Source organism: Triticum aestivum, chromosome 4D (assembly GCF_018294505.1).
Source record: "Triticum aestivum cultivar Chinese Spring chromosome 4D, IWGSC CS RefSeq v2.1, whole genome shotgun sequence".
NCBI classification, from domain to species: domain Eukaryota; kingdom Viridiplantae; phylum Streptophyta; class Magnoliopsida; order Poales; family Poaceae; genus Triticum; species Triticum aestivum.
Window position 1 is genome coordinate 512817373 of NC_057805.1, and position 19578 is coordinate 512836950.

The window sequence follows — 19578 nt, forward strand, 5'->3', positions numbered from 1 at the left end:
TTTTAAGCTATCATGTAATGGAATGTAAGTATTTATTAAGTTGGTTTAAATCAATCTCATATGCATGACTTTAATACTCGGCTTACTCTCGCTTTTTGCGTCATGGGCGCAACGGGTCATCTAGCATGAACAAAGGGCCTTCAAATGCACTTCCAAAGGACTGATCGTCTACTCAATATAAGTAAGTTGCAAGAGCTGTTTGTTATATAACTTAGCATTAGTATAAATGCCTACTAAGACTTCTATGTCTATCATCCTTTTGGATCTTATGTAATCCCCTAAGACCATCATTGGCATTTAACTGTCAGTTATTTGCTGCTTAGACTGTTGTGTGGTATGCTATTGAAACAGGCATAATAAAAGAAATATACGCTTTCATTTTGTGTTTACATATTTTAGTGCACACTCCTACAATAATTGGCATGCACTCGGTCTTTGCGCCATTGGCGCAACCGGTCATCTAGTAGTATATATATCTCTAACATAGTGTGTATATCTCTACCTGTTTCCTTAAATATGTTGGTAGGGGATTGCTAAGTGCATGGTCTTAGAAATATCTTGATTGCCCTTAAAAAGAAATTTCAAGATTGTGGTATCTAGTTTATAATTAGGTCTACATAAATAGAAAACATAGTACATTAAGTATTTACGAGACGCTGGCACTGAAACATTAGTTTGCTGCTTCATCCTTTCCTCTGGGTTGAATGTATCTGATATGTTACAATGGATTTAACAATTTCTTGATACATGTATGCATTTACACCAAATGATGCAATTAAAACAGCCAAAAACACACTTGTGACCCAAGTTAATTCAAGGGGTTCGCTCTGTAGTTGTCGGCCGTAGGTAAGATAGGTTTTCATACAACTTATAAGTTGGTGAATAAGACTACCATGTTGACTGTAGCTAAGGTTAGTGCATAGCGAGCACGGTGTAGTACTAAAGCTGTTAATAATGTTATCTGAATGTTTCCAACGCAGGAGTCCAGTCAAACTTTTTCTCAAATTCGAGAACAATATCGAAATATGTAAACTTTTTGAAAATCAAGAACAAATTTGAAATTCATGAATAATTTTTCAAACTCGTGAGCATTTTCTAAATTCCTGAACATATTTTCAAATTGCCGAACATTTCCCAGTATCACGTTTCCTTCGCTACATGTGCCGTCCTACGCGTGAAACAGGGGTTCCGCTATCTCCCGACCTACGTGCTAAATAGGATCCTCCTACATAGGTCTCGCGGAGTTTCATCGCTTTAGAGGGGAGCAACTAGTTAACAAGCGCTCCTTCGGAAGCCTCGCAACGATCAGCGCCACTTGGCGTGCTTTCAGCCATTCGCCACGTGTCGCGCTCTGGACGCTTCCTTCAGATTTTCTTTTTTTATTTTTCCGCACGCGTTTTCGGCTTTTTAAACTTTTTTCGGTTTTTTTTACGTTTTGGTTTTCCCCCGGTCTTCCTTAGTTTTTTGACAAAAATTTGTCGAAAAAAAAATTTACGCGAAAAAACGCGTTTTTTTCACGAAAAGTCACGGTTTTTCTTCCGCGAGAGGCACGGTTGTGCTTTAGCGAGAGTCACGGCCGTGCCTTTCGGAAACAAAAAAAAACACGTTTCTGTTTTTTTTCTTTCGCGAGAGTCACGGTTTTACTTCCGCGAGAGGCACGGTTGTGCTTTTGCGAGAGTCACGGCCGTGCCTCTCGGAAAGGGAAAAACAAAACGCGTTTTCGGTTTTTTTTTCTTTCGCGAGAGTCATGGTTTTACTTCCGCGAGAGGCACGGTTGTGCTTTCGCGAGAGTCACGGCCGTGCCTCTCGGAAAGGGAAAAACAAAACGCGTTTTCTATTTTTTTCTTTCGCGAGAGTCACGGTTTTGCTTTCGCCAGACGCACGGTTGTGCTTTCGCGAGAGTCACGGGCATGCCTCTTTCGGAAAGGAAAAAAAAAACGCGTTTTCTGTTTTTTTTCCTTTCACGGGAGTCACGGTTTTGCTTCCGCGAGAGGCACGGTTGTGATTTCGCGAGAGGCACGGGCGTGCCTCTCGGAAAGGGAAAAACAAAACGCGTTTTCTATTTTGTTCTTTCGCGAGAGTCACGGTTTTGCTTTCGCCAGACGCACGGTTGTGCTTTCGCGAGAGTCACGGGCATGCCTCTTTCGGAAAGGAAAAAAAAAACGCGTTTTCTGTTTTTTTTCCTTTCACGGGAGTCACGGTTTTGCTTCCGCGAGAGGCACGGTTGTGATTTCGCGAGAGGCACGGGCGTGCCTCTTTCAGAAAGGGGAAAAAACCGTGCTCCCGGTGTGGTTTTTTCGTCCGGTTTTTTTCGTCCGTTTTCTTTTTATGAAAAAAAGTTCGTCAAAACCTATCAACATGAGATCTAGTTTTGAAGATCTCGACGCGAGGAATCCAATGGTGAAAACGGTTTGAGATTTGGATGCACGGTTTAAAAGATAAAACATTTTGAATAAACGGATCTACGAAAAAAGGGAAAACTCCCAGGTTGCGACAAGTGGCGCGCTGCATGTGCGCCACTTGTCGTGACCTGGGAAGGGGAGTATTCTTTGCAGCGAGTACTCCTTAATTAGTGATTTCGGCTTTAGAGTTGCGGCGTGACGTGAGACAGAACGGCCTGTCGCCTCAAGCGGCCGAGAAAATGGCCCGGCCCAGCGTGAGAGGCTGCAGGCCTTAAATTGTTATTTTCTTTTGTTTTTCTACATTTTTATTTTCCTTTTCAACTTTTATTTATACTTGGGAAACTCATAAACAAAAACTAATTTACATAGAATATAGAAAAAAGTCAAACATCCATTTCAAAAGTGCTGAACCTGTACAGAAAAATGTATGATGTGTATGAAAAAAAGTAGACTTCAAACATAAATTTGAATGTTAATCATGTATATTTTATTAAACATTTATGCATCTTTTAGATGCATACAGAAAAATATACAATGTGTACAAAAACAATAGACATCCAAACATATATTTTTAAAAATATTAATCATATATTGAAAAATGTTAAACATGTGTTAATGTTTTGTAAACGTGGAATGTTTTTTTGATATGTGAACAAAATGTATAATGTGTATGAAAAATGTAGACATCAAAACATATATTTGAAAATATGTTAATCATGTATATGAAAAATGTTAAACCTTTACTATTTTAGATATATAACAAAAATATACCTCATGTACGAAAACAATATACATCAAAGTCTGTATTTAAACAAGATTTTAATAATTCATATGAAAATGTAAAATGTGTATTAGAAAAATGGTCTTCACTTAAAAAAGCTTACAAGTATAATAAAAAAGTAGACATGTGTTTAAAAAACAATATAAAGAAATAAATAAAGAAAAGCAAAGAGAAAAAAGAAAACAGAGGAAAACTAGTGAAAAAAGGAAAAAGAAACAAAGAAAACAAGAAAACCAGAGAAAAACAAAGAAAGAAACAAATGAACCATTGAAGGGAATGGAATAGGGAAGAAAAACCCCAGTGAAAATCGAGAGAAAACAAATGAAAAAAGAAGAAGAAAAAAGTATGAGAAACCCGAGTAGAGCTAACGGGCGAGGCCATGTGCGTGCATGCTTCCGGCGAGATATAGTATTCGCGTTAGAGTAGGCTTCGAGGTTCAAAAGGCCGAATAGAACACCACGGCAGCATATGGTTCCACGGCCCAGTATCACGTGTTTCGTTCGCTACATGTGCGGGCAGGGACGTGGAACAACAGTACCACGACACCACCAGTCCGTCGCCTTCTCCGCTCCGCTGCAACTCTTACGTACGATCCAAACCAAGCAGCGCATCAAACTGTGGATCCATTTGTCTTCAGCAGGGGCGCCATTTGTGGCTTATGAATCCCCATGCAATTTGTATCCCATAAACTGTGGTTTATGATCAATAAAGTGTGTTTTACCCCTCAAAAAAAATTCAATGGCATCGCCGCCGCGGTGGTCCGACGACCTCCTGGATCTCTTCGCCGCCGGCCTCCAAGCGGTGTGTAGTTCCAGCCGGCGTCCCATTGCTTCTTAGCTGTCTTCTTCGCCGTGGTCGGAACTCCCAGAGGATATCCTAGGCCTCGTATTGGCCCGGCTCCCTAACCTGGCAGATCGCGCCCGCTTCCAGACAGCGTGTCGATCCGGGCGCTCCTCGGCTCCCCCTCCACCGCAACTACCATGGATGCAGACGGTACCGCGTTCCTGGCAAGCAGTCAGTGGCGGAGACAGGGGGGCCAGCAGGGGCCCTGCCCCCCCCCTAACATCAGTGATTTAATACTAATTTGCTTATGTATAATACATATTTAGTGATCATTTGCTGTAAAAAGCTCATTTTTTCAATGTTTGGCCCTCCCCAGCCTGTGTTAGCCTCATTTGGCCCCCCTAACCAAATATTCCTGGCTCCGCCACTGCAAGCAGTTTCCTCTCCGCCTCCATGGCAGCAGTGTGGAAACACGGCGTGGATCCAATTCCAATCAGAGGAAAACATGAAGTATCCGTATAACGCCTAAAGCGGAGGGGGACCAATCTTAAGATCATGTTGTCACCTATGTTGGATAAAAGTATCCCTCGCCATAGCCTTCAATCATGTACATACCTTCATAAACAAGTCTCGGTTCTTCACGCGTTGTAGAGAGGACCATAAACGAAGAATCCCGGTACATCTGTAGATAACCTGCATAAGAGCTCCTCCTAGGTTCACTATTGACAACCAGGAGCACACCTCGTTCAAACGCTCCAACATCAACAGCTCCTTCCCTGACAACTTGCGATGCATTGGCTCCACGGACAGTTGGCTCACCTTCGACTACACTCATGATGATGAAGAAACGCATACCTATTTCTTGCACAATCCTTTCTCCAAGGAAGTTGTAGCTCTCACCGAGCTGGATGCTATCATCGGTAATAGTTCGAAGTTATTTCAGATCCACAAGGTGCTCGTCCGATCGACTTTGGATGACCAGCTCGTCGTCACCATGACCAACAATTGGAACTATTCGGTCATCTTAATCCGACTGGGATAGGGTATGTGGTTACCGAGGCCACAAATAGCCCCCTTCATAGACATTATTGACATCATGCTCCTTGGAAACAAACTCTACGGGATCACCCAGGCAGAGGACCTCTTCTCCTTGAATACAAGCTTCAATGCTGATGGCATACCCACAATCACCAATATCAAGCACCACATCAGATCGGGCGATGCTGATCCCAGTGTGGAGAGGAACGCAGATGAGGACCCAGACCGTTATGGTGAGAACGAAGAGGATCTGCATCAGCGCAAATTGTATGAATTGAGGACAATTGGAGACAACATGACCAATGATGGCATCCTGTGTGACGAGATGCCTTACGCACCCACTGATCACCTCGCCACATTTTGGTACTTACTTGAGTTGTGTGGGAAGCTACTCACGGTGAAGCGTCAATTGCAATTTCCTAAATGTTTGTATGTCAAATTTACGGGTGAGGTGTTCAACATAAAATCCCAAACTCAAAGCCGACCAGTAGAAAGAAGCGTCGATTCCCGTGGGACAAGGATCTTCCCTCCAAGCTTGGAATTACTTATCTCAAGTATTCCTTTTTCTTTTTGAAAATGTGCCCCTAAGGATCCTGATTTCATTAAAAAAAAAGAAGGTTGCACGGCTAACTAACAAAAAACCAGGGTAAAACGGTTACAACAGCCCACGCAGGGAACGGGATCCTCTAACATTAAGAAGGAATGTTAGAAAAGCTACAATACCCTAATTTGCCTTCTTTCAATTCATATGATTAAGGCTAAAATGCCTTAAATTAATTTTTAAATTACAAATTTAATGTGTACTTTAGAATCATTACATACAATCAAATTGACGGTGAAATAAAATTAATTATAGATTATTTTTATATACAATAAATACATGGTAAAAAACACTACAGTAAATACCAATAGAATAATCTCCTAAACGTCTCTAACATTCCTTCTTCATTTTACACATGGCAAAACAGGCCGACTTGGCACCCATACGAAGATATACAAACATCGTAGAGAAGAACCACAAAGTCGAGGTCGTCACCAAGCGTCATCGTCATCACTCCTCCACGAGCCAGCGACTCCGACTTCACCATTGACTTCTGCCAACGAAGCCTTCGTCGCTACAGACACCGAAACCCATGCCGGCCCATGCATAACAGTCGACCGCTGGTGCGGGCGCCAGACAGCTCCGATTAGGAAGACCACCAAAAGACAGGAGAAATGGATAGAGTTGACGCCAACCAACACCTCCTCAAAGACCACCGGCTACTTGTCATCGTCACCATCTAGCACTCTAGGGCAGCTTCGACTCTGTGACGGCATGGCGAGACGTAGAAGAGACCTGTCGGCCGGCAAGCCGCTGTGCCGACTACCCGCGAGAGCCACCGCAACCTCTTTCTCACCACCAACCAACACCGGCAGCCTGGACCTAGCTGCCCGACCAAAACCAGCAACCTCCCGAATACGCATCACAACGCCCGCGCTGCCCTACGCGCGAAATAGTGGTCCTGCTATTTCCCGACCCATCGCCTACAAAAGTCTCACGGAGTTCAATGAGCTAAATAGGATCTGCCTACAAAAGTCTCACGGAGTTCCATCGCTTTGGATGGAATTGGAGTGCGACTCTATCTCACTTGACGCGAGACACAGTGACCCATCGCCTCTAGCGGCTAAGAAAATGGGCCGGCCCAGCTAGCGGAAGACCGCATGCCTTAAAGCACTCATTTTTTCTTTTGCTTTTCTTACATTATTGTTTTTTTCCTTTTTTATACTTTTACTTACTTAAAAAAATATAGATATATATAACAAAAAACACATTACATAAAATTTAGAAAATAAAGTTAAACATGCATTTGAAAAGCATTGGACATGTATAGAAAAATGTTTCACATGTATAAGTAAAATGTTAATCCTGTATATATAAAATTATACATCAAAACATATTTTTGATTTTTTTAAACATGTATATATAAATTTTTAGACCTATGTCAAAAAAATTAGATGTATACGAAAAATGTACAATGTGTATGAAAACAATTGACATGAATATATATGTTTTTCTAAATATTCAATCATGTATTTGAAAAATGTTCAACATGTATTAAAAATCTTAAAATATGCATAGAAATATTTGTCGGATGTATAAGAAAAATATACGATGTGTATGAAGAAAATAGACACCAAAACATATATTTTGAAAATATGTTAATCATGTGTATGAGAAATTTTAAACCTGTATAGAAAATGTGAGGTATATACCAAAAAAGTACCTCATGTACGATGACCATAGACATCAAAGCATATATTTGAAGAAAGAGGTAAATACACTGGGAGTCTTAGAGCATCTCTAGCAGACCCCTTAAACTGGTCAAACCCGTAAAAAATAGAGGTGTTTACAGTTTCGGTCGAAAAAACGGCCCCTAGCAGGTCTCGTAAAACTCATTCGGCCCTTCAACTTTTTAAAGGGCACTGAAAATCCATCGGCGAGAACCTTATATGTACATTTCAACCTGTAAACCGGTCAAACCTCGTCGGAGCAGATGCGCCGCCGCGGAACTGTCCGGAATCTACCCGGAACTCACCGAAATCCGTCGCCGCACGCCGGATCAAATTGCGACCGGCTCAACCTCCACTGTCGAGGCATGGCCGTCCACAGGCAGGGCGGAGTAGGTCACCGGCGGCCCGAATCGGGGCGCCCCGGAGAAGGGCGGGGGGGGGGGGGGGGAGGATCACACGCAGCGGCGGGGAGCTCGCGCGGCCACGCCGGGGAGCGCTTGCGGCAGCGGGCGGTGCCGGGGTCAATCGGGGATGGGAAGGCACGCCAGGGAGCGCGCGGTCGGGGCGGGCGGCGCCGGGGCAAGGCGGGGGCGAGGCGGGTGGCGCCGGGGCGAGCTGAGGTTCCCGGGCAAGGCATGCCGTGGCCGGAGACGAGCTCTGTTGGGAGGAAGGAAGAAGGAAAAAAAGAAAAAAAATATGAGCTATAATGGGATACAGTTTTATTTATGAGGTCTGTACTGTCCGGCGCAATTTTGCATCATAAAAATGGTTTACAGTGCCCTTTATACGTGTTTTTAAGGGTTAACTTTTAAGGAGCCTGCTAGAGATACTCTCAGGACTTGCGCGCTTCAGTAAATTTAGTGCAAAATTTACAAAATACGTATGTCCGGTCCACGAAATTGCATGAAGATGCAAATACGGTCATATTTCACATATGTAGCCGTATCAGGTGCTCACATGGTGCACCAACGTGTCAGTGGCCCATTTGTCAGGCTGACATGGCAAGCAGCATGGCATGAAGCCCAAGTACTCCCTGTCTATCTTCGTATGACGTGTGGGTCCCACTTGTCAAGATAGAGAGTGAAATAAGGTGTGGGTCCCACTTGTCAGGATAGAGAGTGAAATAATAAATTAATTATATAAAAACTAAATCAGAAAACTGGGAATCGAACTTGGAACTTCACAGCGCCGTTCGCTAGCACACACAGCCACAATCAGTAAACCATGTAATCTTTAGTGTTTAATGACCTTTCTTGTATTTTTTACCAACATCGTCCCAGCTTTGCAACGCGCCGCTGCATGCGGCCGTCCAACGTACTAAGCAACGTAATTATAGTAGTATACTTAAAGCAACTCTAGCACACCCTGCATCCCATCCCGCCCGCAAAATAACCGTCAAATTGCGGATCGGGACGGGAAAATCTGCCCGATCAGACCCCGCATCCCGCTCAGGCCCGTAAATATTTTTGCGGAGCGCGGCAAATCTTCTCCCCCAACCTCTATCTTCACGGGCTGGGAGGCCGACCCGAGCTCAACCCCTGGCGGGAGGGACATTTCCGCGGGACCTTTCCCGCTCCCCCACCCTCCGCCACCATTGCCCCGCCTCCGCACGCTCCGATGCTTCCTCCCCGGCCGTCCCTCGCCGCCATGGACGACCCCATGCTGTCCCCCGTCGCCGTCGAGGTCGCGCACGCTCCTTCCCCTCGGGCGGATCTCGTCGCCGGCCATGTTGGCCCCGCCGCCGTCGCTCAAGCAAACGACGCGCCTGCCCGCAAGCGGCAGGGCAACATGGTCGTGCAGGGCGGGAATCCGGCTGCCCCCGCCGCGATGGCCCGCGCTCCGAGCGCCAACGCGGCAGCACGATCTCGGCCGGCGGCGGAGAAGGTCGTCAAGGTCGCGGGCGTAAAGCGGAGGAAGATTCCGGCTACAAAGAAGCCACCTTCTTCATCCTCTCACTCCATCCCCCCGCGAGAAGGTGCTCCGGCGATGCCGTTCAATGGTGCCGCTCCCCCGCAAGCGAGGTGTTGGACGAAATGGCCGGAAGGTATGCGTCTTCGGTCATGGCGATTTCCTTTCATTTTCGCCATTATTCTCGATAGCTCATGACTTGTTATTGTTCACTATAGCGGTGGTTCAAACAATGCAACTACCGAGTTCGTGAACTTGTTGGACACGAACGCGGTTGACATTGATCAAGCCCCGTTCGCCGCATTCGACTACAATGAAACAGAGGGCGGCGTGGATGATCATGGTTGTGAGGACGAATTGGAGGAGATCGAAGCGGAAGCGTATGAGCAATCGCAAACAAAAACTGGGAAAAACATAAGATCGAAGAACTACACGATCTTGAAAGATCAAGCTTTGATCAAAGCATGGAGTGCGGTGTCTCTTGATGCATGCACGTGTACTTCTCAAACCGCCAAGAGATATTGGCAAAGGATCGAAGATCAATACTTTCGCATTATGGCAAAGCATCCCAATAGGACTCCACACACATTTCAGTCGCTTCAAGGGCGTTGGGAGAATATCAAACCAATGTGCAGCCGCTGGGCAGCTTGCTTGGAGCAAGTACGCAATGCACCTCCAAGTGGCACCGTGGAGTCCGACTATGTGAGTTTGTTTTGCCTTTGTTCAAGTTGTGCATCATCATATTTGCATCATGGGAAATGATTGCATCACTTTGTTCACATTTTGTATGACAAGATTGCTCAACGTAGATACAAGGACATGGAAGCTTTGGAAGGCAAATTCTTCAAACTAGAGCATTGTTGGGAGTTGCTCCAAAAGTGCGAGAAATGGAAGTTGATCGACAAAGAGTCCCCCCCAAAGAGAGGCTCATTTACAAACATGGATGAAGATGAGGATGATGATGGCCCAAGAAATTTGCACAAGCCCGATGGCGACAAGAAGACCAAGGAGAAGATGAAGAGGGAGCAAGAAGCATCGAGCTTGAGGGAGAAGATTGATGCCATGATGCAATCAAACGAGTCGATGTTGTTGAAGTCGTTGGAGATCAAGAAAGAGTTGGCCGAGAAGAAGGCAAAGGAGAAGCAAGAAAAGTGGCAATTGCTCAAAGAAGAGGGGCTGCGCAAAGCTGCCATTGAGGAGAGAAGAGCACGCGCTGCAGAAAACAAAGCCATGTCCAAGCTGCTCGCCGAAGAGAACAGGATCATGTCAATGAACCGCAATGACATGGACGATCTCACCAAAACATGGCATGATATGGCAAGGAGAGAAATCTTGAAGAGGAGAATGGTTGCGTCGGCCCGTGCGTGCTACAGTTCCGGAGATGTTTTCTCCGCTCCATATGGTGGCAATGTTGATGATTTCGGTGCGGGAGTTGGAACAAGCGCCGAAGGTGGATTCGGCGGTGGCGATGAACTTCAAGATGGACTCGATGGCGCGGAGTAAAGATCGACCAAGATGATGCCGGACATGGGCGCAAACTTTTGCAGGGCCCTCTTTTGCGTTTGCCGTAATGAACTTGGCTTTTATTTACGCGTAAAGCTGTGTTATGTCGTTTATATTTGAACTTGTTTGTGAAACCCTATGTCAAATGCGAGATTTGCAGTTTTTCTGTTTGCGGGTAGTTGCAGTGGTGCCCGAGCAGAACCCGCAGAAGCCGACCCGTAAAAAAGGATATTCCGCGAATATACTTTTATGCGGGTCTATTTGAGGGGTCTGCATCTGTGGATGTCCGCGCCGGCCCGCAAAAGCGGTTTTGCGCGAACTGCAAACGCGTTTTGCGAGCCGGCGGGATGCGGGGTCTGCTAGAGTTGCTCTTATATTCCTATAACTATATATGATGTCAACATACTTACCGTACTAAAACATTATTCTTATGGAGTACATGTTTAGCATTTTTCATATACATTATTAATATTTTTTAAATACATGTTTTGATGCCTACTTTTGCCTATAAATTATACATTTTGCATACAACAGAAATATTTTTATACACTCATTTTTCAAATATATGATTAACATTTAAAAAATAAATGTTTTGATGTTTATCTTTTTCATACACATTGTTCGTCTTATGTATACACCTAAAACAGTTTTATACATGTTTAATATTTTTTTAAACATATGATTAACAGTTTTCAAATGTAAGTTTTAAACTTTTTTCAAATATGTGTTAAACAGTTTTTGGATGGTACACAATTTTTTAAACTGTGCAAACATTTTTGTAAATTGTCTAAACATTTTTAAAAGATGTTATGAACATTTTTTGAAATACATAAATATTTTTAAATGTGACACATGGTAGTTACACAAATTTTTTATTACAATGCTTAATATTAAATAAAATATCATGTACCTTTTTGTAACACGTGAACATTTTTTAATGTTACAAACACTATAATATAAGTTGTTTTCTTACATAGAAAAAAAGAGATAACAACATAAACAATGTTTATCTCCTTAGAGCATCTCCAATAGATGGTTCAAATGTAAAAGTAACTAACTTTTGAACTGTCCGAGGCCAAAAACGTAGCTTCAACAGACGGTCCATATGTAAAAACATTTGGACCGCGGCCTCCTCGTGATGTAAAATACAACACCTCGCGGTGCAAATTTACATCACGAGGTGCATCTGGTCCAAAATCAGCCGCCGCCTGCGAATGCCCAACCGCCAGTTCCTTTCCTTTCTCGCCCGCCCGCCCACGACCTCCCGCCCGTGCATCGCCGCCCCGTCCGCCCCGCCCCGCCCCGTCCGCTGCAGCTCCGACCCGCCGCAGCTCCGCCCGGCCCCGGCCCGCCCGCCGTAGCTCCGACCCGCCCCGGCTCCGTCCGCCGCCGCCCCGCACGATGCCGCCGCCCTGCAGCTCTGCCCCGCCCGGCTCCGTCCGCCACCGCCCCACCCGGCTCCGTCCGCCACCGCCCCGGCCGCTCGCCGCCGCCGCTCTCACCGCTCTCTGATGGCGCCGAAGAAGACGCCGAAGGGCAAGTCGGGCTTCTTCGGCGTGAGGCAGAAGCCCTCCGGTAACTTCGGAGTGGAGTTCTCCGACGTCGGGAGGCGTTGGTGGATCGACACGTACCCCTCCGCCCACGAGGCCGCGCGTGCCTACGACGTGGCGGTGTGGCATGCCGAGAGGCCTCGGGAGCACCTCAAGTTCCCAGAGATCGAGAGTCGGGCAGAAGCGGAGATGCTTGTGCCGCAGGGCATCAAGATGAAGGAGATCCCGACGAAGAAGAAGACGACGAAGAAGCCGTCGGTTGTCGTCGGTGCCGGCGAGACCGACGAGGAGGCGATGGCGAGGTTTGCTCGGGAGCATCCGGAGTACGTCCAGGCCGAGCTGGAGTACTACTGGAAGCGTGAGGCGGAGCAGAAGAAGAAGGGGGCGAAGAAGGAGGACGAGGCCGGTCCCTCGACGGTGATCCCCATCGAGTCCTCTTCCGAGGAGGACTAGGCAGACTTCTCGGTGGAGGAGGAGGAGGAGGGGTGCGACGACCCGGAGAAGGAGAGGAGTTCTGGGCGTAGTTCTGCAGCTTCGACGACGAGGAGTAGTTTATCTAGTAGTTTGAATAAGTAGTAGTTGAAGTTCATGTATGAAACTATGTTGAATTTGATGTTTGAACTATGTTGAATGGACTAGTAGTTTGTCGCTTTAAGAAATTTACATCTTCATTTTGGACCATCTATTGGAGTTGCTCTTTTGGACCATCAATTTGGACCATCTGTTGGAGTTGAGCTTTTTCCGGAACTTCAAAACGCACTTTTTGACGGTCCAAATTTTACATCTTCGATTTTGGACCACCAAATTTTGGACCATCTATTGGAGATGCTCTTAGGACATCATGTGCCGTTGTAGCCTGGTGGTTCACGTAGTCACAGTTTTGAACTGTGCGGCTTCATTTTTCTGATTACATTTCTTTTTTAATTTTTTCGGTCGAGTTGATAGAATATAAGAAGTTCTTTTTTTGAGACAAATACAAAAAGTAGTTGTGCTACAAAAGCATGAACTGGCATCGGTTTAGTGGCTGTCAACGCGAGAATATTTGCGGCAGGTCCTGAGTTAGAAACCCGCGTGTGAAATTGTTTTTTTATTTGAGGGGCCCAATACAAGAAGTGGCTGACAAATACGCCCGTGTACGTGAAATGTGACCGTATTTGCACCTTCATACAAATTTGCGGATTAGAAACACGTATTTTACAAGTTTATACATTAAACTGACCGTTGCACAAGTTCTAAGACTCCTGGTATATTTACCTCTGAAGAAAATGTTAATCATATATCTAAAAAATGTTAAACATGTATTAAAAAATTGTCTTGACTTACAAGAAAAAAGTACAGAGTGTAAGAAAATTTTGGATATGAGTTCAGAAAGAAAAGTAAAAAGGACAAACAAAGAAAACCGAAGAGAAAAGAAAAAATAAATAAAGAAAACCAAAGAAAAACCAGTGCAAAAAAGAAACAGAAAGAAAGGAAAGCAGATAAAAACAAATAAAGGAACAAATCAACCAAATAAAAAGAAAGGGGAAAGGGAAGAAAATAATAGAATTAAGTGGAAACAGAGGAAAAGACGAAGAAAACCAGTGGAAAAACAAAAGAAAACAAAAAAAAAACCCACAGGAAATCTTTTTTTATTATGTATTACAATGCTAAACCTTCATGAACCCGTCCATCAAACTACGACATTCATTCATAGCATTGGTGTTGAGATCATGGAACATCCGGTCGTCGACAACAACCAGATTATCCATTTGTATAGAGATGGCATTTGCACCCAATATTAAGAGCCAGTTTTAGTTCTTCCACACGAGCTGCAGATTCAGCCAAAATTATGTCCGCAACATGTTCAGACGTGGATGCCGGACACACATACCTCCGCTGTCCCGGATGATCATGCCACAGGATCTAGCGTGGTCATCCTCGATGAAAAGAAGCATCAACGTTCAGAGCCAGTTGACTAGACAACGGCTTTCTCCGTCGGTTGAGCCTCGGCACAGCCCAAGGTTTCGCCGCCGCCCTAACAAAATTAAGAGCAAGAGCCTGGACAACAGCAGAAGTATGGGCAGGTGGCTGAACATCCTCGTCTCGAACGATCATACGCCGTTGCCACCAAATATACTGGCACATCAACACCATCCATGTACATCTGATGCAAAGGATCACACAACACAATCTCCAGTGTTTTGGCTCCCGATCTTCCATTATTGCATGAAGTATCCAATGTTTGATTTTTTTTTCAATACTATCACGTATTTTGTAGCAATTTTGGAAACTATAGCACAAAATGAAAAAAAATACAAAACTATGACCCTGTCGGCCACGTGTGGGCCGAAAAGGTAGTTTTCGGCCAGGCTAAGGCCGAAGAGGGCTTTTCGGCCGCGCTTTGGCCGAAGACATGCGTACCTGGGCCGAAAAGTTGGTGTCGGTGAGGGCCCGGCCGAAAATAGTAGCTTCGGCCTCCCGGCAGCTGAAGTGGGCCGTTTTCGGCCACCCCGCGACCGAATTGGGCCTTTTCGGCCAGGCGTCGGCCGAAGTGGTTTTCGGCCACCACTCGACCGAAAAGATGCGGATAAGGCCGCACCGTCTCCTTCCTTCGCTCGCCTCTGTTCTTCCTTCTCTCTCTCTTGTTCTTCTCTGTACCTCGCCACCCTGCGCCGATCTTCTCCATTTGCCACGCATTTCCACATCCAACCCACAGAATCGGTAGATCGTAGCAATCCCCACTAGCCTACGATATTATTTTTTGCTATGGGATAGTTTTTGATGCGTTTGGGGAGGAGGAGCCATGGTGGAGAGGAGGACGGGAAGTAGGTGGTGGTGAGTAGTAGCAGCGGCTGTGGAGGAGGAGGTGGTGAGGAGGAGGAGCAGCTTGGGGGCTGACCGGAGTTGAACCTCCGGTCGTCGAGGGGGCGGCGCTGTCGTTGTCCGGTGGTGCAAGTACTTCGCGAGGTGGCCGGTGCCGCTGAGTCGAAGAGAGAAGCAAGAAGCTAGGAACACACACTTCGAAGGTATAACCACGTCGTCACAAATTTTATCTAAATTGTATAGTTTAGTTAGTGTATATAAGTCATATTGCGAATTTTAGTGTTAATATATTTGTGGAGGCATTTTAGCGCATAGTTCGTGTAGCGGGTAATATTAGTGTTCGTTGTGATTAATGAGAAGATGACAATGTCTGACAGGTGAAAATGTCTGAATCAGTAAATCTGACTGTTTACTATGGCGCTGGTAATGTTCGATATAATGAGTTGGGGGTTGATCTTAGCGAGTTTAAAAATGGCGTCATGACACTAGCACACCCGGACAGACTGGACATTAGACAGTTGAAGTACTGGTTGACAACTAGTTTCGGGCTGGATCCTGAAGTATGTTCCGTCAGTATTCATGCATTGTGGACCAAATCTTGTAAAAATGTCAAGTGGGAGTTGATGCCGATAGATAGGAGCCAGCATTGGTTGTCCCTGTTAAGACGCTACCGAGACCAAGAATCCACCCATATGCACTTGTGCAACCTGTGCCGAAGGAGGAGAATACCGTACAACTCCACAGGGGGTATGAACCCGGCCAAGGCAGTGAAGTGGCTAACGAGATTGTTTTATCCGGGTCACAACCACAAGATGTGGATGCTAGCCAACCCGAGAAAGAGTCGGACTACGTGCCACACAATGTTTGTGGTCCTGATACTGGGCAGAGTAGCTAGTCGATAATATTAGCTGGTTCTGATTTTGCTGATGGGGATGAGGAAGGAGATGAAATGCAGAGGGTGATGGAGGAAGAGGACGAGGATGGATTGGTGGAGGAACTGGATTCTGAAAATTCTGAGGATGAAGTGGAGGTACCGATTCCTTCTGCATGGGAGCAAGATATATCCACCGGCCTTACGGTCAACGATGGCCATGAGACTCCATGGCAGTATAATCTGAACCAAGTACAGATAGGGGATATGTTTGATACAAAGAAAAAATTGAAGTATGCGGTGATAAAGTGGGCTATGTCTACGCAGAGGGTTTTCCGGACACACATATCAAGTCCAACAAACTATATGGTGCAATGTGTTGAAACAGGTTGTCCTGGGAAGGTGCACGGGCACGTGCCGAAGTATGACATCCACTGGGTTGTCACCATTGTAATCCCACATAATTGTGTGAGGAAGAACCCGCTGGTGAAGCATCCGAACCTGACTTCAAGTCTCATTGCGCAACTCATGTATACTAAGATAGTAGAGAAGAAAAATATGGAAGCAAAACACATCCAGACAGCAGTGAAGGTCAGATGGAATTATGTCATTCCTTATGGGAATGCTTGGAGGGCTAAGCAGAAGGCTATGGAGGAAAGGTTTGGGACGTTCTTCGACTCATATGATAATGTAGTCCGTCTCCTTGCCATACTGAAGGACAGGAATCCCGGCACTTATGTGAACGTACAACACATGAGGTTGCTGAGTATACCAGATTTCAAGGTGTTGAAACGAGTGTTCTTCTCTTTCGCTATGTGCATCGAAGCTTTCCGGCATTGTCCTCCTGTTATATTTGTGGATGGTACATTCTTGACCGGTCAGTATAGAGGGCAAATCCTGACTGCTATTGGTGTGGACGGGAACAATCAAATCATCCCACTTGCCATGGCATTTGTGGAGGGTGAGAACTTTCCCAGCTGGGTATGGTTCTTCCGGCAAGTGAAAATTGCCAACGTGAAGGACCGACCAAACGTGTGTGTCATTCATGACAGACATATTGGTATATTGAAGGCCGTGAAGACACTACGTAATCCAACAGTTGACGAACCAACACCTTGGAGGGACTTGCAGAGCCGGTGCTGCATGCGCCATCTTGGGGCTAATTTTTTCTCACAGTTCAAGAACAAGCGGTTGATGAACTTGTTCAAAAAATTATGCAAGCAGAGCCAGCAGCGCAAATACAGATTTATTTGGTCAAAACTAGATGAGTTTACTAAGAAGCAGGCCCGTGCGAGGAAGAAAATGGAAGAAGATCAAGTTAAATTAGCAGCACTCATCGCGGAGCTAGAGGAGCCAGTAGGTCTTTGTGACTTGCCAGCAATTGACCCTCCTAATACTAAGAGAAAGAAGGGAAGGGCAATAAAGAATTTTTTTGAGTGGATAGAGAAAGAGCCTCCAGTGAATTGGTCTTTGCTGCATGACACACACGGAGCTTGCTTGTTGAAGTCTAAAAAATCTAGTCTTGTTGGATGTCCATTATTGTTGCAGCTCTGGTCATACGAGAGATTCCCTATTGGACGACTCTATGTCTACGTTGATAAACCTTTTGGTTTGGAGGACTTAGCTGGGTCTTATGTGTCTGCTATTGGCGATTTGCCTACTATGGGATCTGTTTGGGCACGGCGAGAGGTACTTTTATATTAAGTAACAATTAATTTCGTTATTTCTTGCCATTCAATAGTATTACTAATGCTTAATTGTTGTCATGCACAGAGACAGTTTGCGCATAGCCAGGTTAGGGGATGCTACCCGTCCTTCACGGCGCAGTTTGATAGTTTGCACGAGGGTCAAGTTATCTGGGAGCCATACTCGCCTCAGGCTATATCATCGAGGTGCCCAGTTGGGATTTCTGGATTGTGCACTAGAGATCGGCATTATTGGATGACCAAGGCCAAGTTGGTGTTCGATGTGACGGTTGAGGAGATGGCTCTTCATAGGGTGATGAGACAGTTCGGTCTATATCAAGAGCCTGAGATTCCAGATATTCCACACTTGTCAGAACACGTGCACAAGTAAGTACTAATACTATTTTAGTTGTCAGCTCTGCATTCATAATATACCTAGTCATGTATCGTGCATGTCAATCTCAGGGACAGTCGCCTAGGAGGAAACAAGTCCATGGCTTATTGGCTTAAGATCATTACCCCTTACGTTGACGAATGGACTACCGCTCCGACAAATATCTGGGATGAGGTTCGGCCCTTTAACTGGAAAATGTCCGGGTTGTATCTGCAGCGTTACCGGCATACAACGAGGATCTACTTGGTTCCATCAGCTGCTCCTGATCAGATCGAAGCCCCTCTCACCAGCGATATGTATCCAACTGCCTCTGTTGTGGGAACCAGACACCACGCGGTACGTGCCTTGGTTCTCATATGTTAAGTCTTTTGTTAACCTGGACATATTTGCTTGGTTATCTATTTATGGTGTCTATCATACAACGAGGATATAATTGGTTAACTCTTCGTGTACAGGGTGACTTGACAGTACATGCGCGAGAGGAGGTTTCCGCCTTAATGCAACACTTTCAGAGGGGAGAAACTATCCCACCGCGAGAGGGCGTCTCATGGTTGAGGCGTCTTGATGACAAGCTACGCGGGATTTACGCAGCTGTTACGTGTAGACGGTCTTCGGATGTTGCACTTCCTCCTCCAGCACATCGTCCGCCACGTCCCTCTGTACAGCATTCAGAACCACGACCCTCTGTGAACCATTCAGAACGACGACCCTCTGTGCACCGTGCATAACCTCATCCTTCACAGCCAGGGAGCTCTTCCTGGCATCAGCCACCTCCTTCACAGCTAGGGAGCGCTTACTGGCATCAGCAGATGGAACTAGGTAACACTACTCACTACATTCTTTTCAACATTGTAGTAATCGTCCCTGCATTCTCAGCAGTCAGTGATGCTTAGTGGTGGTGCTTCGTTCATGCATTTGTATCAATTTTACATGTTTTACTTTACCGCAGGCGGCAACCAGTCGCAACCGTTCATGTATTCAGTGCAGTCACTGATGCTTAGTGGTGGTGCTTCGTACTTTGAGGGCGACGGCGAGGATGATGACCAAGCTACAAACATTTATGGCTTCTCGCAGACAGTGTTTCACACTCCACCATCACCACCGACGCAAGAGACACAGACTGTGACAGACGAGGTTAACTATGGTCGTGGTTATCGCGAGCCTTGTCCACCGCCTCAGCGCTTATCGCCTTCCGATCCTCGCCCGAGGAAGACCCAGACTCGTCGTCGTCCCCCACAGTGATATGCTTATCTATCTACGTATGACTTATCTATGTTAGTTTCAGACTATTCGCAGCTGTGAGTCAGTATTTATGTATGAGACATGCTTCATGTATGTGTTACTATCGCACTTGCTTCTATCTGATCAGGAGACATATATTGTTTTATGTATGCGAGAGACATATTACTATTAATTCACATTCTTATTCCAATTACATTTCCAAAGAGACTACAACCGATAATTAAGATACAAGTACATCTGAATTAAACGGTGCGGCTGAACTTGTGCAATACATCTTACATACTACAAAATGAAATTCAGATAGAACATAATTCCCTACAATAATACAGTACAAACTAATAATGCAAG

At 45.4% G+C, this 19578-nt stretch overlaps 1 pseudogene; it reads left to right on the plus strand.

Annotated features, from left to right (window-relative positions):
• Positions 1–3921: 3921 nt before the first annotated feature.
• LOC123097219 (uncharacterized) lies at positions 3922–5578 on the plus strand (annotated as a pseudogene).
• The last annotated feature ends 14000 nt before the right edge of the window (positions 5579–19578 follow it).